General features: G+C 42.5%; 1 protein-coding gene and 1 long non-coding RNA gene across 2 annotated transcripts in view; one reads left to right on the top strand and one right to left on the bottom strand.

Moving 5' to 3' along the window:
• The window catches only part of LOC135103880 (uncharacterized), an 85,664-nt gene that overhangs the window by 49,246 nt on the left and 28,918 nt on the right, over positions 1-7,500 (top strand). The gene's annotated exons all lie outside the window — the stretch shown is intronic.
• LOC135103875 (ectoine dioxygenase-like) overlaps positions 6,946-7,500 on the bottom strand; it is a 7,387-nt gene continuing 6,832 nt past the window's right edge. Inside the window, exon 7 of the mRNA XM_064010794.1 lies at positions 6,946-7,500. This exon is cut by the window's right edge and continues 250 nt beyond it. The gene's annotated coding sequence lies outside the window, so the exon portion shown is untranslated.

Genomic DNA, 7,500 nt, shown 5'->3' with positions numbered 1-7,500 from the left:
GCACGTCACCATGGAGAAAAAATACATTATTCTCATCGTCCTTGTAGGTGAGTCCACTGCAGGATGAAAAGTTCCCCATTGCCTCAGTAGCCAGGGAAGGGAGGGAGGGAGGGAGGGAGGGAGGGAGAGAGAAAGTCGAATACCAAGGCACGCTGACTTTCCGGGTATTAGCGTATAGACGGACAAACAGACGAACAAACAGTCACTTTAGTACGCCCATAAATGACACTCACCGAACGACAAGATTGTATTAAGCAAACGCACCGTACAATTCACGAAGACTTGCGTATAATACCTACTGAACATTTCCTTTCTTGAGCACAGAAAGGAGCAGATTGGGACACAGTATTGCACGGAGTCCTCGGTAATGTTGTCTGTGACTCTCCTCGTCTGGTGTCTCCTTGGGCCCCGCCAGCCCTCGGGGAGCTCAGGGACTCTTGCTATCTGGGGAACAGCGCTGCCTTCCTCGCTAGGCCGAGCCGCGGGCCACGACGGGGGGAATGAAAGGAATACGATTTTTGAAAGTGACTGGAGAGAGAGAGAGAGAGAGAGAGAGAGAGAGAGAGAGAGAGAGAGAGAGAGAGAGAGAGAGAGAGAGAGAGAGAGAGAGAGAAGTAAAGAAAGCAAAATGTGAAAATTACGAAGGGAGAGGGACAATGCAAACTGTTTCCGGTCGATTGGCGAAAATTTGGCTACAAAAGACACGTTGGTCTGTTGCCGCTCTGCCTTGCCCAGGGCGGCCGTGCTGTGCTTGTTTATTGTTTGTTTGCTGCTACGCTCCTTTGTCTCGTGCTCTGCCAAATCCTCCTCCTCCTTTTCCTCCTCCTCCTCCTGCTTTTCTTCCTCCTCCTTTCTTCTCCATCTAAAAAAGTTCTGAGTCTATGAAAACAAAATGGAACGTAATAACAACAGTAATATCAACGACAGCAGCAGCAACAGCAACATAATAATAATAATAATAATAATAATAATAATAATAATAATAATAATAATAATAATAATCGTTGCGCATTCAGTTCCGACAAGCACATCCTTTAGTGTATTATTTTTTTCAGTCATTTCACACATTTTACAGTGGAAGTTAATGGACACAGCAAACATTAATGTCACTGAGCAGTATTGACTCTTGCCCTACGAGCGATGCGCTGTGCCGCCCATCACTAAGCGAATGATTACCTGTGTGGTGTGTTTACTGAGGCATAACATAGAGAGACGACTCGATACTAATAGGAATGATGGTGATAATGATAGCACATGACGCTATCAACGGTACATAGCAGGTTTTTAAATGCCGCAATACATAAAAAAAACGCGTACATAATGACGTGTTTAATTCTTCCATTGTTAAATTTTATTTTCCACTGTCACCCATTACGTTTTGGTTGTTTATCTATTTAGTACACTCTCTAAAAAATAGTACTCTACTCGCATTCCGGAAAAAAAATAATAGCCATCTATTTCTATGCACACTACTTTTTACACAGAGCTCAGAATGTTAACAAGAGAGAGGAGGATTGATAGATGCATGGCATTTGCGCAACTGTGACTATCGCCCATCTGTGAGCAGCGGATATTTTAAACACAACAGCGTGAAATGTGAAATATACCATGTTGTAATAAAAAGAAATATTAACAGATAGTACATACAAGACAAAAGAATTCATAACCAGGTGTTAGTGGATTGCTGTGAGGTCAAGCATTACTAGGTGGTAGTTAGTAGTAGTAGTAGTAGTAGTAGTAGTAATAGAGAATCACCATTATAAAACTAACATTGGGAGGTTTGGTAGGACCGAGCAAGGCAAGAGATAGATAGATAGATAGATAGATAGTTTATTGACCACAGTGCATATAAAGAACAATAGATAAAAAGTACAAATAAATTCACTAATACTACTAAAGTTAATAGTAACACTTTATAACTGGTGTAGTCCACAAAAATTTCCATACTTTAATACATTTTTAAATAATTACAAACAACTGCAACCATTATACCACTATTCTAAGACATTTAGCACCTCATGTAACATCTTACACATACTTTCACGAGGAAAAGTATCAGCAAATATGTCCTCTAATACAGTGACATTATAAATATGTCTAAGATGAGCTGTTAGAGGACACACTTCTACCGCATGTCTCTCTGTCTGTATTCCTCCACAACTACACAACCGCTCCTCCACTGGCAAACGCCCTCTCCCTCTGCGGTTCCAGCGCCCAGTCTCGATCGCAAGACGGTGACCACACAGACGGAGACACTAGCGAATAGGAGGTGGAGGAGGAGGAGGAGGAGGAGGAGGAGGAGGCGGAGGAGGCACAAGCAGAGGAGAAAGCAGCAAGATGGCCCTGAGGTTTAGTCATTTCTCAGACTCAGACCGTCATGTTTTCTTTCCATTCTGAAGTTTTGAAAAGAGTCGGCAGCGGAATGGTGGTATTGGCGGCGACCTTGGCTGGAAAGGCGAGACGCTCGGTCACGACAACCACGGCACGGCACGGGACGGCGGGCGAGTGGGCGGAGCGAGTGAAGGTTGAGGTATAATACACACACACACACACACACACACACACGCGCCATGGACTGTTCTCAGTTAGTTGTGGGCGGATGCTAAGAGGTTGCCTTAGTACAGCTTCTTCCTCATAAGATCCAACTTCGTGATGAACTTGTACGCCATATTCAAACTTGTTATGATAGTTGCGGTGGAAGTTATCGGATATTTTCATGGATATTTTCATGATTCTAGTGGTAATTTAACAAGGATCCAGCATCATGGATAGGAAGACCCATTAGAACATTACCTACGAGAACCTGAATGGCTTGTACCCCACCCATTCACCCACCTGAAGCAAGGGATGCGCGTCACTGTACAGTCAGAGCATACATTTGTCCACGGTCAACACACGTGCGACGCGAATCATCTACCTTGAATCCCAACTCATTTCCAGGACTCCAAACCAGTGCTGGGCTGAATGGTGTGCCTTCATCTCTTGGATACGCGTCACTCTACCGTCAGAGCATTTACTTGTCCATAGCCAACACACGCAGAGCGATCCCTCTAGCCTGAGTCTCAGCGTAACTTGAGGACTCCCAACCAGTGGTGTCCTGGCTGGCGTGCAAGCTTGGTGCTGCCAGTGATTGCCATGTGCCTCAGCTCCTCGGCCGCAGCGTGGATCAGTGGAGCGTTGGAATTTCAGAAGTTGTCTTATGCTAACTTGTGATTTCCAGCCTTTTGATGCGACGCAACCATGCTCTCTCTCTCTCTCTCTCTCTCTCTCTCTCTCTCTCTCTCTCTCTCTCTCTCTCTCTCTCTCTCTCTCTCTCTCTCTCATTTGCCCGTCTAATGCACCTTTTTAATTACATGTTATTCAAATTTTTTTCTCTTCACTATTACCGGTCGAGAATTGAAAAAAAAAATTAATAATGTGAGTGTGAAGTGAGAGTGGATATTATGCTACGGTGGTGGTGGTGGTGATGGTGGTGGTGGTGTTTTTTTTTTGTGCGTTGTATTGGTCAGCTGTCTGCCTGCCTTCCTCTGACTTTTTTTTTTTTTTTTTTTTTTTTTTTTTGTGTGTGTGTGTGTGTGTGTGTGTGTGTGTGTTCCTTTATGTTTGGAAACGGGAGTGAAGTGTGATTTTTCATAGTTTTGTAGTTTGTTTTTGCCAGTCTCTCTTTACACACAAAAATGAAAAGAAAAGGAAAGGAAACCAATGAATTGTGATGAGCGTAATGAATGATTTGTGATACTAAATAATGGGTAGAATGTATAGTTAGGAGTGGGTGTACGTCTGTAATGGCGCATTGTGATGAGAAGTGATGAGTTGAGTGGGAAATATTGACGCTCACAGGAGTGACTCGACGAGTTCTGATTTAGTCTCGAGTCAACAGTCTGTACACACGACCACTTGTGTTATGCAACTTAAAGGGCAATAATGGTTATGCCTAATGTATCGGTAAGAAGCAACAAAACTTAGAATTACTAAGTTATCATTTATTATAAGTTATTAGTAGAGTTATATACGCAAAGCAGCCAAATTAGTGTTCCAACCACTCATTGAGTCTTCGAGGCGCATAGTGAGTGGTCAGATGGCTCGGCCCTGCACGGGCAGTGTACATTCCGCCGTCATACCATATGGATCTCAATACAAGATGAGTGATTGCCAAGGATAACATAGCGGGTGTGCTAAGAAAATGGAGTGGCAAGACACAAGTCAGACGCCGGACAACACACCCGAGAGGCGCCACCAGGAGACGAATACGTCAAGTGGAATCCCGCGGCGCACTACACGAAAATGTAGTGCGCCGGTAGGTAGGTTAGGGTTACTTAGGGTGGCGTTACGAGGCATGACATCACAACCACCATCTGACTAATTGACCATAACAAGAATCGAGCTATTTCCTCTTTTTTTTTTTTCGGCTCCTACTTTCGGCTCCTACCCCGTACAATGTCAGGGACCTGGTGGGAAGGCTGGGTTTTTCGAGTGGGGAAAGCTAAAATAGAGCCTCTTACTATAAAAAAAATAAATACGGAGCTGCCTACTGCTGTTGCTGCTGTTGTGATGGCTATCATGTTATCAATTTTGCTCTTGTTGCTACAACAACAGATTTCTGGAGATTTTTCCGTAGATATCGTTGGCAACGCTGCTGTAGCAGCAAGATCAAGATCAAGAACATGGCGACCATCACAACAACAGCAGGAATCAGCTCCTTGTCTATTTTTGGTGGTAAGAGGCAGTATTTGGTCCTATTTTAGCTCTCTATCCCCCTCCACAACGTTTTAGGGATTAGGAAATAGAGCCGTGTGACTCTTCTTAATATAAATACTGTAACAAACATATTATTACTCGTAACATAACATAACTTATTTTCATTGGATGGTCACGCCTCTACGGAGTTGAGTACTTACTCTATTCACGTAGATTTACTGTTATTTAACCCGAATAATAGTCTGGGGTAAGTCTGAGGCACCGAAGGATGACGAGGCCAGTCATGCCTTAGATGTACCTTAAGTGTTAAATGTGCAGAAATGGTGATGAAAAGAGGCGACGACTGGTTAGGAAAAGTGGTAGTTTTACTTAACGTTCCAATGGGTGTTGGCAGGGGGTAGAATTGGTAATTTTAGATGTTTTAATAAGTATTGGCGTGGGGGTAGAGATATAAGCTATAGTTAAGGTTGTAATGGGTGGTGGCATGGGGCAGGAATGGTCGTATTAGTCAATGTGTTAATGGATGTCGGCATAGGGCAGGAATGATCGTATTAGTGTGTTAATGGGTGTTGGCGTGGGGCAGGTCATTACAGTTGGTGGAGTGAGGTGTGATGGATGGGGCTGTTGAGGTATGGGAGGCGGGGATCAGTGGGCATTGCGGTACATGGTAGTGCAATTACCGGCCACTGATAGGGTCATTCCCGGCCCCGGATGACTGATGGCCTCGCGGGACCACTTGGAGGGAGCACGAGAGGGGAGTAGGGGGAGGGGAAGGCTCAGGATCATGATGTATTGTTCCGCCATTCATAGCGCGGTGACCTGAGTGATTCTTTTTCTATACTATTCTTTAGTTTTTTGGCTATAGTTTTCTTCACATTTTTTTTTGTAACATTTTTGTACTTTCGCTGCGTTTGTCTATGATTTTGTGATTTTTTTTTCAAATATCTATAGTTTATATTTTTTCCTACTTTTCGATGTTTTCTAAAATTATCTGTGCCAATTCTTTACTTTTTAAATATTTTCTTCATTATTTTGCTATACTCATTTTCCACGTCTGTTTATATGTTTTCTTTATGCTTTTAATCTTTTCAGTAATTTTAAGCACATTTCCTATACCATGTTTCATTTATCATTGTGTTGCAATAAAAGAAAAAAAAAAGAGAAAAAAACGTATATTATTAAGTCGAGATGAATAAAGGAGAAAGAAGAGGTGAAGAGGCAGGAACAACCTCAGATTGTGAACAACCATTATCTTCCCCCTTCCCTTCATCGCCTCCAGGTCGTCCCATCACCACCGCGTCTTCCCTTTCATCCTCCCTTCTTTCATCTACCATTAATTACTTCCCTCCCTTTACCCTCCTCGCCTCTTCCTTCTTCTTCATCATTTTCTACACAGTTCCTTCCATCATCACATCTTTCCTTTCATTTTTTTTTTTTTTTTTTTTTGCCTAATTTTAATTACTTCCCTCCCTTTGCCCCCCTCGCCTCTTCCTTGTTCATCATCATTTTCTACACAGTTCCTTCCATCATCACATCTTCCCTTTCATTTTCTTTTTTTTTTGCCTACTTTTAATTTCTTTCCTCTATTTATCATTTTCCCTCTTATTTCTCATAAATTTTCACTCATCCCCCTTTTATTATCACAGCTTTTCTTTTATATTCTCTTCTTCCATCGTCTAATTTTTACTTTCTTCTCTTTGTCCTCTTCCTCTTTTTTTTCTTACTCATATTTTTATATATATTTTTCTCACCGTCTATTTTTTTCTTATTTCTTCTCTCATCTATGTTTAATTATATATCTCCTTTAACCTTCTTTCTTTTTCTCTCTCCTCTCTATCTCCATTGATTTTCCTCCCTTCCCACATCTTCCCTTTCATCATGTACTTTCTTATTCCGCCGCCTTCTGCTTCTCTCTTCCTCTTCACCTTCAGTCTCCGCTCATTCTCTTCCTCCCTCTCACCTCAGCTTAATTCATCTTACGTACTCTCTCCCTCATTTATTTTCCTTCCCTGCAATTTCCCATTCTTTCATTCCTTATTTCTTTCTCCCTTTCTTCAGTTTCTTTTAATCGCATCATTAACCTCCTTTCCTTCTTGTCCTCCTTCTATCTCTCCCATTCCTCTTTTTAAACATTTCCTTATATATCATCTATCCTACCTCTCCTCCTTCCCTCATTTCTTCCTTCTTTTCTTCACCCCTTTCTCTCCCCCATTTGAGTGAAAATAACATGACAATAAAAATCAAAGAAAAGCAAAGACAAGGTTATTTAATCATAAAGTTTTTCCTTTTGCATTGAAAGTGAATTAGGAAGATCTGATTAGCTTCTCGCCAACTTTAGGAGTAGGAGGAGGAGGAGGAGGAGGAGGAGGAGGAGGAGGAGGAGGGCAGGGTAGAAAGGTGGAAGCGGATAGAAAATAAGAGAGGAGGAGGGAAGTAAGGAGAGGTAGAACAGCAGAAAAAAAAAGTTTAAGGAAGAGGAAACGAAGAAAAGTAGGAGAGGGAGGAGTGGGAGGAGAAAAGAGAAGGAGGACGACAACGACAACGACGAAGAGGAGGAGGAGGAGGAGGAGGAGGAGGAAGGAAGAATAGGTAGAAAAGAGAAGGTATTAGGTAGGGAGTATTCATAAAGGAGAAAAATACTGATGAAGGGATATTAGTGGAGGAGAAGGTAGTGGTGCCAGGTTATCAGTGGTGGAGATAGTGGAGGCGGGTTATCAGTGAAGGAAAGGAACTGGTGGAAGAATATAAGAGGAAGAGGTGCAAGTGGCGGTGGTATCGGTGGTAGAAGAGGTAGTGGAGGCG

Source organism: Scylla paramamosain, chromosome 9, assembly GCF_035594125.1.
Source record: "Scylla paramamosain isolate STU-SP2022 chromosome 9, ASM3559412v1, whole genome shotgun sequence".
Taxonomy (NCBI): Eukaryota; Metazoa; Arthropoda; class Malacostraca; order Decapoda; family Portunidae; genus Scylla; species Scylla paramamosain.
This window is presented reverse-complemented; position numbering and strand designations above follow the sequence as displayed.